The sequence below is a fragment of the Vicia villosa genome, unplaced genomic scaffold (genome assembly GCF_029867415.1).
Source record: "Vicia villosa cultivar HV-30 ecotype Madison, WI unplaced genomic scaffold, Vvil1.0 ctg.001135F_1_1, whole genome shotgun sequence".
NCBI classification, from domain to species: Eukaryota; Viridiplantae; Streptophyta; class Magnoliopsida; order Fabales; family Fabaceae; genus Vicia; species Vicia villosa.
The window spans coordinates 10,559-38,068 of NW_026705499.1; the positions used below are offsets into that span (position 1 = coordinate 10,559).

The 27,510-nt window shown below is 34.6% G+C and overlaps 1 pseudogene; it reads left to right on the forward strand.

Annotated features, from left to right (window-relative positions):
* The first annotated feature begins 8,580 nt into the window (after positions 1 to 8,580).
* LOC131633554 (BEL1-like homeodomain protein 4) lies at positions 8,581 to 15,252 on the forward strand (annotated as a pseudogene).
* The last annotated feature ends 12,258 nt before the right edge of the window (positions 15,253 to 27,510 follow it).

Below are 27,510 nucleotides of genomic sequence, written 5' to 3' on the forward strand. Positions count from 1 at the left end.
ACTCGACACAAGGAAAGGCTTGTGGCGGAAGGATTTCTTCAGAAAGAAGGAATTGACTTGGTGAAGTTTTTACACCTGTTGCTAGAATCGAAACAATCAGGTTGGTTGTTGGTCTAGCAGAAATAAACAGTTGGCACATATGTCAGATGGACGTGAAGTGTGCATTCCTAAATGGACTCTTAGACGAAGAAGTCTATGTTGCACAACCAGTTGGGTTTGTGAAACATGGCAAAGAGAGAAAGGTGTACAGGCTGCATAAAGCCCTGTATGGACTGAAGCAAGCTCCAAGAGCTTGGAATAAGAAGATCGACGAGTTCCTAAGGGAAAAGGAGTTTGTGAAGTGCACAACTAAAAATGGAGTATATGTAAGAAGAAGCAATAGTGAATTTCTTATACTATGCCTCTATGTCGATGATTTGTTGATAACAGGTAGCTGCAAGAAAGAGATCGAAGACTTCAAAGGTGATCTCAGCAAGGAATTCGAAATGTTTGATCTAGGCGACATTTCATATTTCCTTGGCATCGAATTTTACAAGAGTAGTAGAGGTTTAATGATGCATCAACGAAGATATGCAAGTGAAATTCTCAAGAGATTTGAGATGGAAGAATGCAAATCGACTTTGACACCTGCTAAAACAAGACTGCAACTGTCGAAGAACCCAGATGAAGATGATGTCGACCCAACCCAATACAATGTAGGTATGGTAAGTAGATTCATGCACAAGCCAAAGGTATCACACCTAGTAGCAGCGAAGAGGATATTGAGGTATCTAAAAGGAACGATCAACTATGGAATTTTATTTCCTGCAGCTGATAAAGGAAAAGAATGCAAGTTAGTTGGGTACACTGATTCGAGTTGGTGTAGTGATGCTGAGGATCGAAAATCCACAGCAGGTTATATGTTTATATTAGGTGGTGCACCAGTTGCTTGGAGTTCGAGAAAGGAACCAGTAGTGTCATTATCATCATGCGAAGCAGAGTACATAGCTGCTTCTCTTTGTGCATGTCAAGCAACATGGATGGTGAACTTGGTCGAAGAGATTACAGGTAAATATCATGGAGAAATTACCATGAAGATCGACAGCATGTCAGCTATCAACCTGGCGAAGAACCCGATAGTGCATGGTCGAAGTAAGCACATCGAAATGAGGTTCCACTATCTTCGAGAGCATGTAGCTAAAGCAAAGATGAATTTGGAACATTGCATAACTGAGAATCAGATTGCAGACATCATGACGAAGGGAGTGCATGTCGAAATATTCAGAAGACTAAGAGCTATGATGAATATAGATAGCTTAGACACAATGAATTAGGTGGTGTGTTGAAAGTAATTCCTTGTGTCGAAGCAGGTTGCTCGACAGAGACAAGGGACTGCCGAAAAGATTTGTTTGTGTGGGAATAGTTTGTTACACACAAATTTGTTTTCGATCTAGATAGATTTAATTTAGACTTAAAATATATTAGATTTGATTTAGTTTCAAAATAGGTATTTTGGGCTTTTATAATTTTGGGCTTTGGCTTAGGGAGAAAGCTAACCTAAATCTATAAAAAGGGAGTAACCCTCATTATTTTTGTAATCAAGTCAAAAGTTGTATTCACAGAATTTACAGTTGCAAGTGAATAACGAAGTTTTCCACAGTTTGTGGGCAGAGAGTTACTCTGCAGAAACCCTAATCTCTTTTCTTCTTTAAATTTCCTTTCTTATTTCATCGCTATTGTGTGGCGGTAACAATCTTGTTCATCAAGATTATTAGAAATCCATCATAGGTTTTGGTGGATTTCCATCAATGCATTCCTAAGGTTAGATTCGAACCCAGAACTTTTGGTTAAGCTGGAAGAGACCCCTACCATGTCATCCAAGTGCTCTTGGGTTAAGTGTGGTTGGATTTTAGCACCTCATCTGCAACACTCTTCATGTATAATTTTATGTATACTTGACCATAACCTATCATTGTTCCCCATTCATATTCACGTGATTAAATTCTAATAAGGGTATAATATCTCTATTTTTGCTTTAAGACCTCCGCTTTCATTTTGAAAAACCTTTGATAATCCATTTTGGAAAACCGATCGAAATTTTATAAGGGTCTATTCACCCCCTCTAGATTGTTTCTACAGCATATCTCACCCAATAATTGGTATCAGAGCCAGGTTTTTTAATTAGGTCTAAGCAGTTTAAAAGTTTGAGTATTTGGTGGACGGTGACGATCCAAAGGGAGTGTATAATAGAGAACCTATTTTTAATGGCGAGAATTATACTTATTGGAAAGAGAAAATGTATGTACACTTACTTTCAATTGACAAAAATCTATGGGTAGCCTTCAGTGAAGGACCTTTTATTCCTAAGGGAGACGATAATGTTGTTAGAAACCCAAAAAAATGGTTAGACAATGAAACCAAACAAGCTTCATATGATTTGAAAGCAAGGAACATATTTATCTCCGCTTTGAGCGCGAAAGTATTCTATTCAATTTCAAATCATAAGAGTTCTAAGAAGGAATTGATGACGTCAAGGATTCTAAGATCAAAATGTTTACAGAGGAATTTGAACTATTTCTTATGGATCCCGTAGAATCTGTGAATTCCATGCAAACTAGATTCCTCCATTTAATCAACAAACTAAGCAACTTGGGAAAAACCTATTCTAACAAATATTGTACTGACAAAACATTAAGATCAATGTGTAGGGAGTGGCAGCCGAAGGTTACCGCTATAAAAGAATCTAATAATCTTTGTACTTTGGACATTACAAAGTTGTTTGGGAAACTAACTGAGCATGTAAATAAACTGAAATGACTCACAGATAGAAAAGTAAAGTCGAAAAAGAAAGAGAAAGGGAAAGTATAGATAAGGGATCTTTCTTTGAAAGCTTTGTTATCTAAACTCAAGAAGTCAAACGAAGAAAGTGATAACTCTGACGAAGAAGCTCCTAAAGAAGACAAGATGGGTTTATTTGTTAGATGCTGCAATAGATACTTGAAAATAAACATGCTCAAGCATTCCGAAAATGGATTGGTAAATTTTAGAAATAATCCTCCCTCTAGAAGAGAACACATGAAAAAGGATGGTGATGTTACATGTTACGAGTGCGGAAAATTGGGACATTATAAATTTTTAGTTGTATGTTTTGAGATTCTTGGTTGGTTGCTAAAATAAATTTGATTTGTGTTTTTTTTTTTGTATATGGCTGTAGTTGTTCCTATAAATGCGTTTAAGGTTTGATATTTCTACTCACTCCTCCTCCGACCTCAATCGTCAATCTTCTTCACTCCTCAGTCTCCTTCACTCTTCATTGGCAAGTAATAAAATTTTCATGTTTATTCTCTAATTTTGGTTATTATGATAATTGTTTAGTATGATGTTAGATTAATGTGTGTTACTGAAGCTGTGTGAAATTAAAGAATGTGATTGGTTTGTATTTAGATCAATTTTTTATTTGTATGTTAGTTGCAGCAGCATTTTAATCTAATATGAATAATGCTAACGAGTGCTGAATTATAGGTTTATGGGATTATTCCCAAAAATATGCTTTCTAAAAAAGAAAGAATAGGTAGCGCTTTTACATAAAAAATGCTTAAAATGTCATAAAAATGCGCTTTTTAGGAAAAGTGCTGCCTAAAGATGCCTTAAAAATACATTAGACAGCGCTTTTAAAAGCGCTGTCTAAAGGGAGTAAGCGATTTTTCCTGAAAAAGCGCTGCCTAAAGATGCCAACAGAAAGTACAAAAGGCTAGACAAATCGCTTCTAAAGTCCTACTTTAGAAAGCGTTTTTCCAAGAAAAGTGCTGCTACAGACCTACTTTAGAAAGCGCTTTTCAAAGAAAAGAGCTGCCTAAAAAGGCAATGCTTTTGCGTAAAAAAAGCGCTGTCTATACCTACAGCAGCGCCACCATAGGCAGCGCTTTTAAGCGCTGTTAAAGGCCAAAAAAGCGCCTTCTTTTCCCTTTTTTGGGGTAGTGATACAACTTAATACCAAACTCTTATGCATAATCTTTACTAGATTGACACTTCAAAATCTTCCAATATCACAATTCTTCTCCAAGATTTCATGTGTAGTAATCAAACCTTTGATCCTACTGATTCCTTAAGCAATGAATTATCTGAAGATCTTAGAAGAAATCCGCCCTATTCGTATCCTTCTACACAGTCACTACTAAGGCAATATGGAGAGAAGGACCTCCTTCTTTTCACTTGAATTTTTCAACACCAGTGACAACTCCTCAATCTTGTAAAACTTCAAAATATTTACCCAATATTAAAAAAAGATTAGTTCCAAGACAATGTCTCCCTTAATCAATCATAGATATTTCATTATCAAGATTTGAAAACAAAACTATGGTTGAAGATGAAAGATGTTCAAATGCAAGGGTTTTGAACTATTCCAAAATAAGAGAGAGTTGATTTCATAGAAAATCAAAAAATAATTATGAATTTTGTTACATGAAAAGTATTGACAAAAGGATTTATATGTGCTTGAAATTAAGCACAAAAATGAGTGGTAAAAGTTGGTTAAATTTGAATCAAGAGCAATACATGGTTTGAGTCAAATGAGCAAGTGAATGGAATAAAATGAAATCATATTTTTGTCCCATTTCATGCTTGATTTGAATAAAGAACAATGCCTCATTCTAATCAAAGACCTTGTGATTCGAATTATGTACAAATTCTAATTCGAATCAACTGCAACTGGCACTAAAGAAAAATGCTGAAAAATGCTCTGATTCGAATCAGGTGTAAAGTCTGATTCGAATCAAATCCAATAGGGGTAACCAGCAAGAACTTGATTCGAATCAAGTGTAAACTTTGATTCGAATCAAATTGCTAGAAAATCCTTGTTTTGGCTCAAACTCCAAAATCTCAAATTTTCATATTTTTAGAAGTACTTTGAGATTTTTTTTTCACCTAACTTGAAGAAAACACACATATAATTTTTATTCCACTTACTCTTGCAATTGAGTTAAATAATCTTGATCAAGTTCAAACATAATTGAAATTCTGGCACCTCCAAATGTTAAGACAAATGTCTTAACACAAATCGTAATGTCAGGACAAATGCTATAACATCACCTGCTGACCGAAAATACTTTTACCAAACATAAATGATTCAGAATTAAATTTTAGAAGGTAAATTAACATAATCAATTGTTAACCCAGTTCGGTGTAACTCCCCTACTCCAGGGGCTACAAAGCCAGGAAGGAAATCTACTATAATAGTATTACTTCAAAGCCTAAACAGTCCCAGTTTACAACTTATAATCTAATTACCTAGGAACATCCTAGACATGAGAACCCCCTCTCACTTCCCACAATCACCTTAGTGATAAAAACATCCCCAATCCCAGTGACTGTATCAAAAGAAATCAAACAGAAGATTACACTTCCAATAAATAATACTTAGTTAAAAGCCTTAAGTAAGAACAATACTCAACTCCTTATTTAAAAGCTCATGAGTGAGAACAATAACTTGATATACAATCAAGTAACAATCGATCAAACTTAATGTATTAAAAGATACATAAGTGACATACAAACAAACACACACAAAGAACTTGAATTACTCTTATAACCTAAGCCTTTATTTGCACCCATGATTTGTTGTTTTGAATGCTTGATCTTCTAGGTTTAGCAAGTCCTTATTTATAGACTCTTGTAGTATGAGCTTGGACTCTTGAATTAAATCCAATCTTCTCCTTTTCAATAAGTTGCAAGATCTTTATATAAAATAGGAACAAATCAAATCAAATCAAATCCAAGTTTCCTAAGAAGTCTCAAAGATCCTTTTTCTGAAACCAAATCAAATTTGTATTGTCCCTAAAATATCTTTGATTGACTGTGCCTGTATGAGCACCAAAATCCTCCATAATCTCATATTTTTCAATCAAATCTTCAAGGAAATAAACTAGCAGTACTGTCAAAATGTTCTGGTATATCATGTCACAATATTTGGCAGGACATCTGTCAAAACACATGAAAATAAGAATCTTGTTTTATTAAAAAGTATGCTAACCAGAAAACCATGGGTCTAACAATGACTATTATTTTATGCATACTAAAACAAATAACAAATCGATTTCAACCTTGATTCAAATGACGTGCAATCATGAGTGAGACTCAATAATTGATAATAAATGAAATCCATAAGACAAGAAACAAAATAACCGTATTTGGGATGCTCCCTTGCATGTGTTAGGGACATGCAACAAACCCCCTAGGGATATGCACCTTCAAAAAGGATGCGGATCGTGGTCTTGGAGGGAAGGCCACACCCAAGGAGAATTGGGTTGTGATCATAATGAAATTTACACAATTCCTCAACATATGCATCAGTAATAGCCATGCGCCAAACAACATCGACAAGGGCCCTATCCAACTTGCGATAGGCCATTCGATTACCACTACAAGGCCTATTCCAAGTGAATTTCCCACCAGTCATGTTTATTTCAACTAAATTACATTTATCAATGACATTTAACAAAGAAGCTGCCCTAGAATGATTAAAATTAACTCCTTTTTCTTCACGCGGATGAATGATATCGCAAAAGTCTCCAATCAACATCTAAAGACCATCAACAATGTTCCTCTGGTCAATGAGGTGGTGCCATAGGTCAAGACGAGAAATGTACACAGGACTAACATAAATTCCATTTACATACTAAGAAGAAGTTGCCAATGATAGCTTGGTAGTAATTGTATCCATAAAGACAACATACAAGACAATTTAAATGTCACTACAAGTCTGCTTTAATACCCAAATGCCTCAGATTGACCACGCGCATCCACGTAGTGATCACTCACATATCCAGCTATGTCCCAGAAGGATTTGGTCTTATGAAACCAATGTGTGTTTCCCTAATGACTAAAAATGTTGGAGTGTGCTTTATAATCAAATCCATCATGTGTCTTTTAGCCTTATTGCTAAAGGCTTCCCATATATTCAAGGAGAGCATGGTGACTTCTTTGAAACCTAACATAACTAGTCAAGTTGATGGATGTGACAAAGCAAGTCCTGAACACGAGATAATTTATGCAGCCCACTTCAATTCAATGTGAATTTCACAAATAACTTTCTCTTCTTAAGTAACACCCTCATCCATATCGCATTAGTTATTTCCATCTGCCTGACTTGCTGTCGGTTCAAAATGAGGAATTTGGTATCGTGTGATGGTCTCCAAACATAAATTTACTATGCGAACAATGGAGGTGTATTTAGCAGTGTTAGGCACACCCTTTTGTACGAAGCAACAATTAAAAGTGGGTCCAGTTTTGTGTGAAGGCCTATTAATAGCATGACGTGGTTCCAAAAAGGCAGACTTGGCCTAGGTGCGTGAGTCCCCTCTGCATGTTGGCTGACGCGCATATGGGGTGGGTCCAACAATTTCTTGGAAACTGCATCAACACGATTGGGTCCAACAGTTTCGCTATCAGCGCTTATTCCTTTTAAGGAAACATCAATTCCTTGATTTTAGAACTCTCCAGATATCTAGGTGCATTATTGGGTAAAGATTTTCCTTGGCCGTAAATGACTCTTTTGTTACATTTTTTCCTCTGCACCGTCGGCCAATTACCATGAACTGCATTGATTTCTCCATATTCTTTTGCTACGATTTCGGTGCTATCACCGTCTACTTTCTGTTGTAGTTCCATTAATCTTTGATCATGGACATCGTCGTTTTCTAGCGGACCTCTTGGCGGCACCACCGTAGGAATGATCGAATGTGTCATATTATTTGGTGTTTTCTTGCAATCACAGGTGTGATGTCCATAACAGCCACGATTGTAGCAAATAATGTTAAGACCTTCATATTGCTTGTTGTACCAGTGGCCATTAACATTGAACTTTCTACCGAAGACAAAGTTAGATCAATCTACATGCAAATTCTTGCAAACCTTCCCCTCTCTATATTTAGGGTGTTAATATCTGCCTTAACAGGAGTACTCACAACAAATGCCAAACCAAGATGAACAGGTTCGTCAGAATACAAAAAGTTAACCCGTAGAACAACGGACTAGGAGACTTAGATGCAACTCCACCGGGTGGCTAGACCGGTGACGACGGTGAAAACAAAGGGCTCCAAGCGAGAACTCCCCCCTATTCAAAAGTTGTTGCTATTATAATGTTATCTCTATTTAACTAAATGACAGAACACCAAAGAATATTTCAAAAAAATTAAATTTAAAGTAAATACAAAAGGACATTATTGGTGGGGAAACAACAAAAGGAAGAGATGAAGACCAAAGAAGAAGGAGGACAGCGATCGCTTTCTTTTCCTCTCTGTTATCTTTCTTACTCCCTTTAGTTAGTATTGTTTGGTTTGATGAATGGATAAATAATTTTGTAATACTTTTATATCCCAACTCTAATAATTAATCTTTATAAAACTTTATCCTTTTTAACACGGTTGTTATATTTTTCCAATAACACAAGTTTGGTGATATCATATTTTAAAATAACAGTTGTTTGTTAGAAAGCTTTTGTTTTATATTTAATAATACTAATATATTGTGTGTAAGTTGCATTTTCATATTTAGTAGAAGGTGATTGCATAATCACTTACCGCATAAAGAAACAAAACAAAAGAAAGAAAAGGAGAGAAAGAGACGACAGGAGACAACAAATAGAGAGAAAAAGAAAGAGGAGAGAGTGAAAGAGAGAGAGAGAGAGAGAGAGAGAGAGAGATGAGAGAAACTGTGGAAACTGGCTTTCAAAACCGCTCAAGAGAAAACGATGTCTGAAAGCTTTACATCATCATCCTTTGATACCCTGCAACTCTAACAGGTACATATATTCATATTTTTATGGTGTGTTGTGTTATTTGTTCATAATCATAGATCCATCACTGTTTTTGGATTAGGTTATATGTATTTTTCTTTAACTGATTATGAATATTACTGATAACTGAATCATTGGATAGTGGTGTGGTGTGTTTGTTACTTTGTTATATAGAACAAGGAGGTGGTGGTTGCTGAGAGAGGAAGATGATTTCAACATGGGAATAGCAGTACCATTTTCTTCTTCTGTTATTTACTTGAAGAAACACCATAGCCAAACCTTGAAATATTGTTCAAATTCTATGTCCTCACAAGATTATCATCAGCAAGCAATCTTCGGATTCGCCTCGAATGGATTCGAGAGATCATCGCAGCAGCAGCAGCAGATCCAGAGGGAGAAAATGAGGTTGCTGCAAGGATTTGATTCATCTCCAGCAGCAGCGTTAGATGAAGAAGAAGAAAGAGGTGGTGGTGTGTATGAAACAGCAGGTATGTTATCAGAGATGTTTAATTTCGCTGATCCTTCAACCACTGCTGAATTATTAGAAACCGCGAGGTTTCGATCTTCGTCTTCTTCTTCTTCAAGACATCATCACCATCATCATCATCAACAGCAACAGCAAACAACCTCAGAAAATGATAACTGGTATGGTAATAACAGACAAGAGATGCAGCATCAGATTTCGAGTATTAATGTAGCAGCTGATTCAGCTGCTGCCATGCAACTTTTTCTGACAAACCCTTCTCAATCTCATCAAACAACAACATCATCATCTTCTCCTCCTCCTCCTCCTCAAAATTCTTCAACTCTTCACATGTTACTCCCAAACCCTCCCTCTAATAATTCACTACATGGTTTTCCCAATTCTGGTAATAATTTTGGACAATTCACATGGGGTGGTGATTCTATGGAAGCACAAGGACCAGGACAAGGACAAGGACAAAGACAAGGTCAAGGTCTTTCGTTATCGTTATCTTCTTCATTGGAAGCTGCAAAAGCTGAGGAGGAACTGAGAATGGGAGGAGGAGGTGGAGATAATGGTTTTCTGTATTACAATAATCAAGGTGTAGGTGGACCCTCATCATCTTATCCGTACAAACTAAATCATCAAGCATTGAATTTACAATTGCAAGGAGGAGGAGGTGGAGGAGGAGGGACCATTATTAATGGAGGATACCAATCACAAACTCATCAGGGAGGAGGATTTGGAAGTGTAATAGTAAATGTTCTGAGAAATTCAAAATACATGAAAGCCACTCAAGAATTGCTTCAAGAATTTTGCAGTGTTGGAAGGGGTCAATTTATTAAGAAGAAGACTAAGTTCAATCCAAACCCTAATAATTCCTCCTCCAATGCTTCTGGTGATCCTATCATTCCTTCATCTTCATCAAAAGACAATCCTCCTCTCCCTTTGTCTGCTGCTGATAAAATTGAGCATCAAAGAAGGAAGGTCAAACTTCTATCCATGCTTGATGAGGCATGTAATCTCTCTTCCTTTCTCTTCATCAAGAGTCAAGGTCCCCCCTCCCCATATATTATTCTTCATTTTTTTTATAGACGAAATCGTAATAACCACTAAAAACTCACAACTGTGAATATCAGAATTCAAATCTAAATTCGTAGAGTTTAATAATCCAGTAATAAAATAATCGTTTGGCCGGTATCTAAGAGTATATATATTTTAATTTGAAAGAAAAAAAAGCCGGCTCTAGAATAGTAGGAATATTCTTCTATTCTACTTACTTGCCTAGGATTAGTTGGTGGGGATTTGTCACTTATTTAATTGAAACTTGTTTTAATTTTTTAATCATTCTATTTGATTGGTGGGAGTATCTTTTTAGTATTGATTTTGGGTTTGTTTTAGTTTGGTGAAAACTATGAGATTAAAGTAACAATAATTAGGAGAAGAGAATACGTCCATCATGAAGCGACGTTTCTCCTGTTTCCAACACAAGTAACAAAGGCACTCCACTCACTTCCACATAACCACCATATACATAACGTAGCAAATTGTTATCATCTGCACAAACATCTTATAACAAATACATGTCTGGTATCTGATACCCAGACGCAGACGTACTAGTGTCTGACACTGACATGACACTAACTCCTGTGATTATGTTTAATTATGCAGGTGGATAGAAGATACAATCACTATTGCGAACAAATGCAAGTGGTAGTGAACTCATTCGACGTGATGATGGGATTTGGAGCAGCAATTCCATACACAGCACTAGCACAAAAAGCAATGTCTCGTCATTTCCGGTGTCTAAAAGATGCAATAACAACAGAGGTGAAGAAAAGTTGTGAGATGCTAGGGGAGAAAGAAGGTGCAGGAGGAGGTTTAACTAAAGGAGAGACACCTAGGCTTAAGGCACTTGAACAAAGCCTAAGACAGCAGAGAGCGTTTCATCAGATGGGGATGATGGATCAAGAAGCTTGGAGACCACAAAGAGGCTTGCCTGAACGATCTGTCAATGTTTTGCGAGCTTGGCTCTTTGAGCATTTTCTACACCCGTATGTTTCTCATTCCTTTTCCTTTTGAAATATTACTAAGCATTGTTGATTGATACTCTAAATTTAATTAGGAATTATATTACTAATCATTGATGATACTATAAATTTAATTAGGAATTATAATACTCTTGTGAAACTCTAATTTCATAAAAAAATATCTTACTCTTAAGGTATATATAACAATTACAGTATCATCAATGGTTAGTAATATAATTCCTAATTAAAGTATATCAATCATCAATAAATTTAATATTAATATCAACTTCTATAATTTACTTAATGATCCAACCGGTTAAACCCATCTACCTCAAAAACCCTAATTAATCTTATATTTAAAGTCAATATTATACTTTTTTTTTTTAATTAAAAGATCAAATATTAAAGGGATAATGTACTATAACTAAATCTTTAACATTTTATCTTATCAAAAAAAAAACTTTAACATTTTACATAAAGTAGTTAATGTGTTAAAATCATAGAAAATGTTATATCATTGAACACAAGATTTAACATTTGATATATTAACAATAATTGTAATAAAAAATTTATATTTACTTAATATAATTTCATAGATAAAAAATGATATTTTTTAGTGGTATGGAACCTAATTGTTTGCTAAATAAACTTTTAAAATATTATTGGTATGGTCATTTTTATATAGAAAATATGGTCCCAACCGGATAAAGTCTAGGTCATTAGCACATGTCCGTCGATTTTGTTTATCTTATCTTATTCTATATATTTTCTCTATGATAAATTTATCATTATAAAAAATATTATAGTAAAAAGGATAATTATTTTAATATTCAATATATCACATGTCCTTTTATTATTTATTATTTAACTAGTATTACTTACATAAATTTGTCAAAAAAAAAATTACTTTTAAAATTTTTATTATTTAACTAGTATTACTTACATAATTTTGAAGTCAATATTTTCAATTTTATATATATGATAGCAAAAAAATATATCCATACATATAATCAACAAATATCCTATACCTCAATTAATATATTAATCTTTGCAACAAATATTCAGTGAAATATGTCACTCATTATTCAACATAGAGTCGCATTAATTACTCATATAGGAATCTTTGAAGTTAATTAACAAAGTATACAAAAAAGGTAATGCAAAATACTGAGTACAATGATCATTAACAAGAAAAAAGCATCACGGCATCTGAAAAGAAAAAGGTAGAGAATGTAAAAGCCACAATTCATGTGTCGTATATGCATAAAATATCGTTTAGATAAACAGTAACTTTGCAGTGTCCTTCGATCTTGTCTTACCATCAAAAATGCCAAAAACATTCACCTAATCACTGCATTAACTACAAAAAAACCACCTAATTAGAAAAAAACATAGAGACAAGACAATAATCATTGATGAGTGTGTAATCCTGTAATGTACATACATAGTTACATACATAATACAATACAGTGAAAACCTGTTTACTTGTGGTATATATGTCAGGTATAGGACATAGATCTTTCTTTCTTTGTTTTAGATTCTCACGCCCATGAAAAAGGAAAGAAAGAAATGTTTGAAACAAAGCTAAGGGTACATAAAGCTTTCATGTCTCTTTATACTGTTAAGGGAAGGACTCTGATGTCATTTTCTTTCTGGTCTCTTTCTCAGGTATCCAAGTGATGCAGATAAGCATCTATTAGCACGACAAACTGGCCTATCACGAAATCAGGTTCCTTCATTCTACCTTTCCATAACACAGTCTAGAGTTTACATTACAATTCAGAAACAGACAAATATACACTCTGTAATTTTTATCTAGCTAGGCCCACAGAGATAAATTCAAGTAAAATTTGAAACTCTGAATATGTTTCAATAGGGGGACCAGCAGTAAATATGTTTCAGATTTAACTTTTATGATTTTGGATTTTGATTTTTTCTTGTGACATGTTTTTCTTAAAGTGGCAATGTTTGTTTTTTATACCTATGTCATTGTTTTTGATAAATTCTTAGTTTCATATATTTATTTATTTATTTTGAAATTTGAAATTCTTACTCATTTATTTTGAAATTTGAAATGCTTACTTATGAGCAGGGTTTTAAAAAACGGTCGCGTCACATAGCTTAAAATTTGTTGCCATTTCAATTGATATAGATTTTGCGACACTGATTGTAATCGTCACGGTGTGAATTAATCATAATTTGTTATTTAATATGAAAAACGGTGATAACGATGTTGGTATTGATACTGTTTTGTCGCACCCATTTTTACGGCCGTAGACTGTTTTAAAAACCCTCATGAATGATGACATAACTTACTGTGGAAATGAGACATGAAAATGTGATGTTTTCTACCCAACTAGCTTACTATAGATTCTCTCAGTTATCTCTTTTTGATGTTTTATCTATTATATCAATATGATTCACCCAACCACACAATAGGAACTATAAATATGGGAAATAAATGTGTGTTTTGAAGATGTCATCATGATAATGGCATCTTTTGTTTGCTCATATATATATGCATGCCATTCTATTCATGCAACTTTGTGTTCTATACCTTATTATTTTATCATATCCTTTTTTTATGATCATATAATCATTTGATTTAGAATACTACTATAAGAGATAAGATATTTTGCATTTCTTGCATCCTAACTTTTTTTATTACATGTGTGGATTATGTACTAAATGTACTTTTTCTTAGATTAACCAAAATCCAAAAGTTTTCTTACATGCAATATATAATAATAAATATAATATAGTACATATACATGTGTAATTAATGGCTGGATAAAACAAAAAGTAAGGGTCTATTTTTCCTATGCCTTATATTTATGCCTAGATGTACCCTGCAATGGTGAGTTAGGACCAGAAGCAGAAGCAGACTTATGATAAGGTCATGCATGCAATTAAAACCACTGTCCTTTAGTTGAAGCAAACTGTTGATGAATAGTTTTCATTCAAAATTTTGTCATTTCACTTTCTTTCATTCAAACAGAAAAGATACCTTAGTGCCAAATCACAGTTTTTTATATTTAATGTTTATATTTTAAAATTAAATAAATGATCAAAATATACCGAAATATCATACAAACAGACAATAAACTGTATCGCTAGGAGACACAATATTACTATGCATGAGTCTTCGCTCACTCTCTGTAAAAGATCCAATGCTAGAAAACAAATATGATTGGTGTAATGTGTTGAATGGTTTGAATGTGATTGATTAATTTCAGGTATCAAACTGGTTCATAAATGCCAGGGTTAGATTGTGGAAACCTATGGTGGAAGAGATGTACCAACAAGAACTTAATGAAGCAGAGTTAGCAGAAGAGAGAGAAAGAAACAACCAAAGCAACAACAGCAATAGCAATAGCAACAGTGGCCACCAAACACAGACACCACCAACATCAACAGCAACAGATCATCAGCCACCACCACAACCACAACCAACAAGAAAAAGATCCGATATCAATGCTCATGAAAACGACTCTTCACTGCTTGCAATCAATAGACAGCAAGACTTCTCGGAAAACCAAGCTATCCAATCCGCCTCCACCACCACCACAACCATCACCACCGCCTTGGCTCCACCCTTTGATTCAAATCTGTCCCCACACAGATCGATGGTCATGGATGACACGTGTCGGTATGGCAGCTTGGTTGCAGAAGATTATGAGACAGCAGCCGATGTTAGTGCTGACATTGGATCATCAACTCTTATCAGATTTGGGCCCACTAATGGTGACGTGTCACTTACATTAGGGTTACGCCACGCTGGGAATATGCCTGATAAAAACAACTTTCTCTATTAGAGATTTTGGAAGCATTTAAACTCTTCTATATTACTTATAGGATTTAAGATGCTTTCCTATGTTACATAGCTAGCATCATATTAAAACAAAATATTTTTTTTCCATTAAACTTTCCTCATGATTATGTGAATCTCAACCTCTATTCAAACATTCAAACATGCATGTATTGTATCATGTAATCAAACTTAAGGACAGGAAAGAAGGTGACGAAATATGGAAAAAGGTAACCTAAAGTTAGCCAGCTATCTAGCTATAATATGAATAGGTGTAGCTCTATGATATTTATATAAGCGTATAGTAGATTATAATGTAACATATTAATATTAAAGGTGAATTTTTATTTACCCAACTCAAAAAGTTGGGTAAGGTTACCTTTAGTGTAAAATGTATTGAAAATATTAAATTATTGTTCTATATAATAAATAATTAAATACACAAAAATTAAATGGTGTCATCTGATTGGTGGAAGGTACACTACCCATCTTTTTGTGATGGGTAGAGAAGTTGTCCCCAATATTAAAAGTTTTTTAATTGTGTATTTCAAATATTCTCCAATCAAAATTCACGCCGTATTGGCCGCATTAAGCATCGCAGCAACCGCAATGACCGCAATCGCAACACCCGCAACCGCATCCGGATCTGCATCCACAACTGCAATTTAAAACCATGAATCCAACGATATAGAGTGGACAGATGAGGTGACAGAGGTTTTTTTTCCTTCTCTCTAGGATGCTTGGTTGGAGTTAGGAGTTCGGAAAGAGCGACTCGCATTAAATTTTTCATTTCCATCCCCATTAAATATGTCTTTAATCTCTCCTTATTTTAAATATCAGTTGCCACAAACTGTTAAGTAAGTATTTTGTTCTGCACTGCTATCTTCGACTCACCAACTATAACATACGATTCCATAACAGCTCACCAACTATAACATAAGGTTCCACCATTATAAACACATCGAATACTAATTCCCTCGTCAACTCAATTTCTAGCTTCACATCACTCTTAAACTGAATCTTAAAAGTAGATGTAGTGGATAAGCTCTCTATTTTGGGGTAGGATATGATCCTTTAAGAGAGAGGCAAAACGTATTAAGAAATGAAAGGTCTTTGACGATCCAGTATTAGCTAGCGGACTCATACCTTGATGACTCCCTAGTGGCCAAGGAAGCGTTAACTTTACCTTTGGAACGCATGATATACTCTCTAACGAATTCTCTTTAAAAAACAGCTTCACTCCGCTCTTCTCTCTAGCTAGAGAGCATCTCTCTGTCAGGCAATTTCATAAGGGGAGAATCTAGGTTTCAAAGTTCATCAGTCCAAAAAAAGACTCTTGTGTCATCCATTCTTCCAGTATGAACCAGTTTCATAACATACATCATAGAAGACAAAACTCCTTGATTACCTTCCCAACAACCCTTCTCCTATGGTGGAGTGACCAATTTACTTTCCTCATAACTTTCATTAGCGCACTAGCTTATTGTTAGACTTTGACCCTCGAACTATCTACTTTGACTTGCTATCTAAGAGACTATCCTATAGAGTTACGAAAGACACCCCACTTTAAAGGGATACTAAAAAGAAGTCAAGTTAATTCCTGGATTGACAATTTGATGTCGCAAGATTAGTTGTTAAAAGATTAAAGTCCACCTTTAAGCTAAAAGTCTAGTCGTATTTATTATTTATTATTTCTTCTTCTACAATACCCAAGAGTCATTCACTCCCTATGGAGATTTGAGAAGACTCGCCAAGATAAGAGTTGTTATAGGATTTAACAAAAATAGGTTTATAGTAAGTGTGCCGCTAAGTGGCATATATCTTTGTTGTAGAGACCTTCATTTCCCTACTTAGCGCTATGTGATAGCATCCAAAGGGACCTATTTTATTTGAACAAAACCATATAAAATATAGTCATATGGTCAACAAAAGAAGAGCAAAGCAAAATCCCCTACCTTTCGCTCCTTCCCCGACTCCACTCCAGAGCATGCCATGACCCGGTCGAGAGCCTTCCACGCGAATTCCTTCAAAGAAAAAGAGAGTGTAATTCCAACATCAAAGCCAAAACTTCCCGATCCAGGAAAAAGAGAAATTCTCGGTCTCATAAAACCTTGCCGTGAATAATACAACATGATCAGGGGATATTGAAACTATGACTCATTTTGCATATTGCTCTACTTTTCTCCAACAAATCAAATTGCATTGTTTATTCATATTCCAGTAAAACTAGCTACTGGTTCAACCTCACATCGGGTATACGCCCTTGGTGTTTTAACATCGGAGATTGAAAGAGGGTATGAGTGCATTCTCTCCATCTCATTTGGGAACTCTATCGCTCTCAGTTGTAATTCCTTGGTCATACCCTTGGTGATGATTAGCGGTCCTTCTTGACTGAGTTGTCAACCTCTATTTCTAGATCAAGAGTTCTGGCCCCACTATGTTTCCATTAACAAACCGGTTAGATATAAAAGTTTAAATTCTATTACAATAAAATATTTTAAAAAGAGATATCCTAAAGCTTGACATGTTTCCATAACTCGATTTTTCACTTGAAAATCGAAAGCATAAGGATGAGCCTTGGGCCTTCTTTCCTAAGAACAAAATGATCCTTTAGATATTTTATCTCTAGATGCGTGCAGGAGAAAGGATGAAAAGATAACAAGTCATATGGGTTGGTTAGGAATATAATTAAGAAAGAGGTATAAAAGGCGGGTGTTGAATAGACTGATTCCCTTTTTAATACAATTTCAAAACTTTCAATATTAAAATCAGAGTTTGGTGGGCAGAAGCTAAAAACAACAAAGATTGGAATCATATAATCTCATTACTATGAATGATAAACAATGTATTTCAATTTTATCATTAAGAGAATGATCAAACAATGACTTAAGTCAACTAGGACAGTTCAAGTTGCTTAGTCTAAGCAATTACTATCTCAGCATAGACACGTTGTTTAACAAAATTGACGTAGGCATGATTCGATAGGTTTGATGCAACACAAAACTATGCTTATATAATAAATCACTACAATCATAATCTAACATGAATGACATACATGTTATGCTATGATTTAACTCCTACATGATAAATGACGAAAATTAAAGAGAGATAGGAAAGGAAGAAAGTACACACACACACACACACACACACACACACATATATATATATATATATATATATATATATATATATATATAGTGGTTTCACAACCGGCCTCACTATGCTTATTTCACTCTTCAATGGTTTGAAAATTTTGGTAAAACAATCATGTCTTCCATTATTTCCAAAAGTTAATATATAAGTAGAGGATGCTGAGGAAGAAACGAAAATCGATGAGTATTAGCTCCATAAGCTTTGAGGTTGGTTGACATTAATTTTGATAAAAAATGCCTCTAGTGAAGATGTTAGACATAAGGTCATAACTTCCTAACTGATACATTAGAATTGGACTTCAAGTAGAACTGTTTTGGTACATCAGAGTTTGGGCTTCTTTGAAACGACAGATGTTCTAACAGATGTCGTAACATCATGACCCATAACATCAGTGCAATATTTTTTTAAATCTTGACAAATTTAATTGTATCCTGTGAGATTTATTCAAGATAAATCTCAATATATTCCACAGGTCTAGATGATTTTATCTAGAACAAGAAAATCAAATCTCCTACAGAATTAATATTTATATATTGAAGATTTGTTGCAATATTTAAGGAAAGTTTATTACAAGATTGGTACAACTACAAGTGTTTGGATCAAGAATTTATGGATAAGGATTTCAAAGCACAACTACTTCTGAAGACTATATATAGATAGCCCTAGACCTAGTATTTTGCATCTATTTTGTTTTTATCTTTACATAGTTTATAAATTAGGATTTAGGGTTTTGAAATTATCTTGTGTATCTTGAGGGGTATGTCACCCTTGTATCTTCTGATACTTTTGGTAGACATTGTTGTTCTCACTCATAAGCCTTTAGGTAATGAGATGAGTTTTTGTTCACACTCTTTAAGCTTTTAAGCATGAGAGTTGAGTGTTGTTCTTGATCAAAGCTTTTAAGCAAGATCTAGATCTATTCTTAGTTGAAGTTGTGAAGCAAGACTAAGTATATTTTACTAGAAGTGTAGTCTTTCCTTGTCACTGGTTTGTGACTTATTTATTTGAAGTGTGATCTTTAGTTAGGTGAAAGGTCGTTGATACAGTAATTGGGACTGGGAGTCTAGGACTGTTAGACATCGTTGCGGTGATTGAAAGTGGGATGGGATTTCTCATATCTAGGAAGGTCTTAGGTAGAAATAGAACATGGTAGTGATTAGGATGAAAAGTTGTAGGCATGGGACTTGTTTAGGATTTGAAATAATACTATAGTGGACTTCCTTCCTGGCTTGGTAGCCACCAGAGTATGTGATGTTGCAGCGAACTGGGTTAACAATTTTTGTGGGTTATTTATGTTTCTGCATATTTATTTTATGTATAATTACACAATTTTTATCTGTTTAGGATGTCATAACAGATGTCGGAACATTTGTTCCGACACTAGTTATGTTTTTAAGATATCAGTATGAACATGCATTGCATGTACCAGAGAAATTTCAATTGGTATCAGAGCAGGCGCCCTAGTCCTTGGGTGAGCTTCAGGGAGTATTTTTCTAGTACTACTTTTCTTTATGAAGACTGGAATGACAGAATTCTTCAAGAGCATATCTTGAAGAATAATCAGGATAGGAGAGTTCTGGTTCTGAAGAGATTGAAGGGAAGAGTATGAGTTGGTTCTATGTAAGCTCAAAATTATCAATACCATGTTCTATGGGGTTGGTATGTTTCTTTGTCAGACTCATTATCACTTATTTTCTGGCCAACGATACTTGAGAAATTCTCAAGTCCACTTATAAAGGCACAATCTAAGTGTATTGGGTATGAAGTGATCAGAAGAAAGACTGATCTAGAAGAAGATTCTCAAGTCTCTATTCAAGAGATTTGACATGAAAGTTATAGCTATTGGAAACAAGAGCATAAATTTTTTTTATAGCTCAGAAGAAGCTTGTGTCCTGGTCTCTAATAAAGGGTTTCTTATTTCTATTGTGTTCCTTGGAAGGTGATCTAATCAGGTGTTGAGGAGATTGAACGGATTTTCTAGACTAAATGTCAAAACATCTGTACTAACTTTAGCAAGTCTGTGATGCTGAAAGAGAAAGCTGGAACTAGAATAAAGATCTATCAATGTCAAAGTATTCATATGAGTGTGGATACCTTGGATGGGTGTGGAGCAAAATGTCCTGCTTATCTCAGGGACAACTGTGTAGGTTTTCTTTTTCTTGGCTTATTTAGGAAAGGTTTCCTGATTATGATTTCCAAGGTAATTCTAGTTTGAGTGGAAGATGGTCTTCATATGAAAATTTAAGTTATAAAGATTTATCTCATTATGAGTTGAAAGTTTTATTCTATGTTATGTGCATCAAGAATAAAAGGAGTTGTCAATCATGAAGAAGTAGGAAGAGATTAGCTTAAAATCTTATGTCTTAAGAGAATGAAGAAGTGTCTACAATCTATGTTTTGTAAGGTAACTCTTAATCCTAAAGCTTGATATCTTGTTCAAATCTGTTAGGATTATCCAGATCTGTTGGAGGAGCTTCTTCAATAAGGAAGTTGATTTGAAGTTTAAGAGGATAATTTTTCATTGCTTATTAAAGGGAAAACTCAAGGCGACAAAATGTTGTTTTCATCAAGAAGAAAACTGGGTCAAGGATGTCAATCTTAATGTATCAACATTGCTCTAGACATAAGTATACTCCTGCTAAAGGCAAATTCTTGAACTGAAGATGTTTTTATGTGAAAGTGTGATTTTAACATCTCATTTTTTTTTGACTTCCTCAAAGGTCAAGTTCAGCATTGGTTAACCACGCAGTGGTTAGTGACTCGGAGAATATGGTTTTTTCCTTATCTCTACCTTTCTTAGAACTTCAACTAAGATGTTTGGTATTTTAGCACTAACTATTCCAGACACTCAACTACAGTAAAAGTGTTTTTGTGATATGTTTAGTTTCATCCTATCAACGATTCATGTGTTGGTGCTTTCAAAAGAAAAGTTGAAGGGCATTGAAGAATTGAAGAATTCATGGTGAATTCTATGAAGCTTGTGAGAGCCTGTCTTTCTACCAAAGGACTAATAAATTTACAATAAACATAAGCCATCAATGTGAAGTCTGGAGGTATTGTCATGAAGAAAAGGATGCTTTATGTCTGATGGGATATATGGAGATCTTGAGAGGATTTAACAACAATTGCTATTTGTGTTTACCACAAGTATTTAGCTGTTTATTCTCTTACTTATTGATCAAGGAAGATGAAGTCAAGATGTCAAACATGAAGGTGAAGCATCATTGTATTGCAGAAGCTCTGGGATTTATTCTTAGATCAAATTAATCCAATGGAAGATAAGTGTCCTGGTGGATAGAAACATTTATATGATTTTATTTTGTGATCCATAAGCAAAGTAAATCAGCTATATGTAAAGTTTTCAAAGGTTCTTATCTATGACAATAAGGTATGGTTCTGAGTTACTATATCAAGAGAGGTTCTTTTGGTAACGTTATCAGGACCAGATTCAGTGATGTACTCATTGAAAGGAAAATATGTTGGAACATCATTTCAGCGGGTTGTTACTCCAAATTGTGGAAGATGCTAAAAGGCTAGAAATCACTAAATAAGGAAGCTCTCAAGAAAGCATCTTAAAAAAAAAGAGGGGAGTTCACTGTTTGGAGTTTATTTTGGTCTGTGACCATCATTAGTTTCAGAGATGAAACATGTAATGGGTGTAAGTCTGGGAGTATGAAATCAATTTACCAATTCTGAAGAAGATTGTATTATTGGAGGATATTTTGATTTCTTGGATTAGAATTAATTGAATCTTAGTATGTCTGAAAGACTAGGTTTTGCCGAAGGAAGATGTAATTTCAATTGGGTTGGTTACTAAGAAGAGTACAATGTCAAATTGGACTTCCTGACATTGTAGTGTAACATTCTACTGCTATCAAGGTCCAAGGATTTTGTTATGCTTATTTAACTAAGTCATTGGTTATGTGATCATTATGTCAGTGGTCTTCCAAAGTAACCTTCCTTGTGTATAAATACCCCGTTGTCTTCAACATTCTCACAAGTTGTGTTTCACATGAATGAAACCTCTAAAAGTAATGACATTATGAAGTTTTAGTTATCATATTATCTAGAACTGGGTGAGTTTTGTTCGTGTGTGTCGTAGCTTTTTTCCTTTTCTCGTTCTTGTATCTAATCAGTGGGTGTAGTTTGTTTTGTTTGGTTGGAAAGAGTCTATTTTCATTTGTTTTTTTTGTGAGTGTGTTATTGTTTCAAACATACCTCTAGTGAAGATGTCAGACAGAATGATATAACATCCTAACTAATACAACAAAATTGGACTTCAAGCATAACTATTTTGGTACAACAGAGTTTGAGCTTCTTTGAAATGACAGATGTTCTAACAGATGTCATAACATCATGACCCATTACATCAGTGCAAAGGTATTTTAAATCTTGACAGATTTAATTGTATTATGTGATATTTATTCAAGATATATCTCAGAATATTTCGCAGGTCTAGATGATTTAATATAGAACAAGGAAATCAAATCTCATATAAAATTAATATTTATATATTGAATATTGAAGATTTGAAGATTTTTTGCAAGATTTAAGGAAAGTTTATTACAAGATTGGTACAGCTACAAGCGTGTGGATCAAGCATTTGTGGATAAAGATTTCGAAGCCCAAAGACTTCTGAAGACTATATATAGACACCCATAGACCTAGTATTTTGCATTTTTTTTATTTTTATCTTTTCATAGTTTGTAAATCAGGATTTAGGGTTTTGAGAGTCTCTTGTGTAACTTGAGGTATACGTCACCCTTGCATCTTTTGATACTTGTGGTAGATATTGTTGTTCTCACTCATAAGCCTTTAGGTAATGATTTGAGTTTTTGTTCTCACTCTTTAAGCTTTTAAGTATGAGAGTTGAGTGTTGTTCTTGATCAAATCGTTTACGCAAGATCTAGATTTGTTCATAGTTGAAGCTGTGAAGAAAGACTAAGTATATTTTACTTGAAGTGTAGTGTTTCCTTATCACTGGTTTGTGACTTGTTTATTTGAAGTGTGATATTCAATTAGGTGAAAGGATGTTAATACAGTAACTAGGATTGGGACAGTTAGACAACACTGTGGTGATTGAAAGTGGGATGAGATTTCTCATATCTTGACTTGGTAGTCTCCAGAGTAGGTGATGTTGCACTGAACTGGGTTAACAATTTTTATGTGTTATTTTTGTTTTTGCATATTTTTTTTTCATAATCGCACATTTTTATTTGTTCAGGATGTCATAACAGATGTCAGAACATGTGTCTCAATATTACTTATGTTATTAAGATATCAGTATGAACATGCATTGCATGTACCATAGAAATTTCAATGAGGTAACTATTTTTACAAGTACCATTGCCTCAAAGAACAAGAAGAAAAATAAATAAAAGGTTGAACGTGTTAATGAAACTGTGATAACTACCAAGAAATTTGGAGAAAAAAGGAATAAGGTAGAAAGTAATCTTACTGAGAAGAAGACTCTTTAGAGAAAATTGGTGGCATGTGACTCTGATTATAATGCTAAAGCAGATGTCCTGGACATCATGCCCTTAATTAGGAAAAATATTAGTGGGAGGAAAAATCATGTTGATGTTCATGCTGCTCCACTTGACAACGTGTTCTTTCATACTAAAGGAAATGTTCAAAAATAGAAATTTTTTTCCAGAGAAGGTTGCCCTTGAAAGGGAGATAAGTAAGGATGCACTTAAAGGTCATGAAGTTCTGAAATTAGTCAAGGGATTTGGTCTAATGAAAATAGTGTCAGATATTGGACCATGCTATGAAAAGTTGGTTATGGAATTCATTATCAATCTCTCTTGAGTGCAATAAGGAAGGAAGTGATGAATTGGGACCAAGGCCAAAATCAACTTTGGAGAATGTCTTTGACCAAACCATGAAGCATGCAGAATCTTTTGTTGTCAAGCTCCCTATTGTTTTCCATTGCTTAATCGAATGAATGATTTTGAAACAACATCCAACCATCATGAATCCTGCAGATGTGAGGATCAAGAAACCTTCTCCTTTGACCTTTGACTATAGGCTATTTGAAGGGTCTCATGTCCCATACATTGATCTGACTAAGAGCCATGGTCAAACTGCTAATGAAAGGTGATTTGTATTTTAAAAAAAACATAAAACGAGTTATGTTGTATGAGCTAGTGGAAGTGTCAATTGCTCTACATGCTTCAATCAATGAGAGTACAAATAAAAAAACCAAGTAAATGAGCTGATCAAACTGATTCACAATGTGAATGGAGTAGAAGAAAACATTGGATGTGAAGAATAAGATTTAGGAAATGAAGAAGATAAAGAAAGTTTTGAAGAATAGTTCCTTGGAAAAGTATATGGATGTCATGATGAGCCACACGTCTAGTAGGGCAACGACATGTCTTCTGAAGCTGACTGCTAAAGACAATTTTTTTTGCCCTTTGGTTTTGATTTTTTTATGGTGTAATGATTAATTACTCTATACTTTCTCTTAAACATTTGGTTCTAATGCTATTATGTTATTCTTTTCATGATCTGGTTGTGTATTTACTAACATACTATAACCTATGCATGACTGACATCTGATTGTTATTTTGAAGTGTTAGCCCTTTGCCATATTATGGAAAAAAAGGGAATAACAGTGCGGTGTGATAGATGTTAGTTATTGTGACTAACTAACATGTAAGAGGTAATTATTTAGTACTGACTATGTGGTAAGTACTAATGATGTGCTCACATGCTAGAGCATCGAGCAAGACATCTGGCCCTTTTGGAGTGCGCTTTTGTGTTAGTACTATTATGCATATGTTGATACTAACTAATAACTATTTGTATTATGCATGACTAAGTATATGAATGATTGCATGTTGATAATTGTTAGTTAGTAGGATTATATGCTTCTAACTATGTGTTGATTGAGTACCATGCATGACTAAGACTGTGAATGATTTCATAACTGACTTATTGGTTATGGAGCATTGTTATTGTGTGGCATATGTTCTGAATGCTTATGATTTTTTGTTATTATGCTACAACTCTGATGAAAGCTGCTGCTAATGATATTGCATGCTCTGATAGACTTCTGTTGTATGTTACTTGTTCTGATTGAATTAGTGTTATTTATCTTGAAGGGTTGTTTTTCCATAATTTTCCAAAGGGGGAGATTGTTGTTCTTGTTTGGATTATCTATATTATGCAAAACAAAAACATAGAGAAATGTTCAAGACTGCTCAACTACTTCAAGCTATTTTCTGGTGCAGAAGGGACACATGTTGGACACAATGTCACAACATGGGGGTACGACATCCAGACCTTGCTGAACAAGCCAGATTGGTATGTTTGGGAGATTTTATTGCTTTTTTTTAGAAATATATTTTGGTGATTTATTTGACAGCTGTGGAGATCAAATCAGATTTAAATGGATAGTTAAATTTGAATTTGAATTGTTACAAATCATATCTTTTTGTTGGAGAGATTTATGGAAGGAATCATATCCACCTGATTTTGCAACTATTTTGGACGAAATCAAATCAAATATCCAAGGAGAAAAGCCCATAACATTTTTTTTTATAAAAGTAGCTCTTAACCTAAATTAGAAATCAAGCAATACGTTGAAGATCTTTAGAGTGATAGGGTTTGTTTAAGTCCTTATTATAGTTGTATGTACATCATACTATGTTTCAGTAACTTGACATAGTTGTAGGTTTGTCTAGTTGAGTTGTAATTCAATGTTCATTCACATTGATTGAGGTTGATCACTAGGGTTTAGTGATTGAGAGGAAGTGAAAGGGGTTCTCATATTTATGGGGAGACCTAATAACTAGAAAGTCATTGGGTGGTGTTAGGAAGAGGCATTGAACAACATGGGCTTGTTGTACTTATAAGACTAAGTGTACTAAACTAATAATAGTGAATTTCCTTTCTTTGGTTGGAAGTCAACCCTCTAGACGTAGGTGTTGTTGCATCGAACTGTGTTACCAAATATTGTGTTCTTTATTACTTTTCTGCTTCATCATCTTATATAAGTTAGACTGTGTTAATTGTGGTGATTCTAGTTTAACTTGTCAAACCAATTGTCCAAGACGTCGTGTTCGACATCTATCCCATGAGGAACAAAATTTCAACTCTAACTGAGGGTTGATGCTAAGGGTTGATACCTAGTCGTAATCCAAGATACTTAAAAGGAAGATACTTAATCTTGTAATGGAGAAATTCATCTACAAGGAGTAATAAGGAAGAATCAACATAAATCGCAATCAAGCCACTCTTATAAAATTTAACCCCCAATCGTGAAGCCAACTCAAACACCCTTAGAACCTCTTTAATAGCCCACAAATACTCCACCGATGGATCTCCAAAGATTAAGGTGTCGTCGTCATACTAAAGATGAGTAATCTCAAAATTAGGGAGCCAATTTTAAACCTTGAGAAAAGACTAAGCTCAATGGCCTTCCAAATTAACCCAATAAGGCCTTCATCCATAAGGTGGAAGTGGAAAGGTTCTAAAGAATCTCCATGTTTCAACCCCCTCTGCATTATAATTTGTTGGATTGGGGAATCGTTAACCAATACAACCATGTTTCTATAAAACACACAAGCTCTGATCCAAGATCTCCACTTATCATTAAAGTAGAATCTGATTAGCATGTAATCCAGGAAGCTACAAATAACTGAGTCATACACTTTCTCTAAATCTACTTTTAAAATAAGGCATACATTTCTAGTGCATTAAGTCGAGTCAATCACCTCATTAACAATAACAACTCTATCAACAAAAATTCTCCTTTTTAAGAAAGTCGACTGATTGTATGATATCAACTTGTCCATCATTAACATTAATCTCTTAGCTAAAACCTTGGCTACCGACTTATACAAGGATCCAACCAGAGATATAGGCAGAAAGTCTTCCAAGGAACATGTGTTGTTAACCTTAGGAGTTGAGTGTCAAAAACGGAAATCAAGATATGAAATAAAGATGCATAATAGTGAAATTCATCAAACATGATCCTCACATCATCCCTCGGCATCCTTCTGAATCTTTTGAGAAAAGAAAAGTTAAAATCATCAGATCCGGACTTTTGTTCCTCACACACTGGGACACCACGTCATCCAGTTCCTCAAGCAAGAAGGGAGATGTCAATGCTAGATTATCCTCCATAGACAAGGTCCGAAAAGGCACCTGCCAAGCCTCGACCGAACAGTGGACAGTTCTTTAAGTCGTTGAGAGAAATAATTGACCACCTCTCGCGAATCCTTGTCGCTCCCTCAATCTAGACACCCCCAACCTTAAAGACTAAAATTAAATTTCT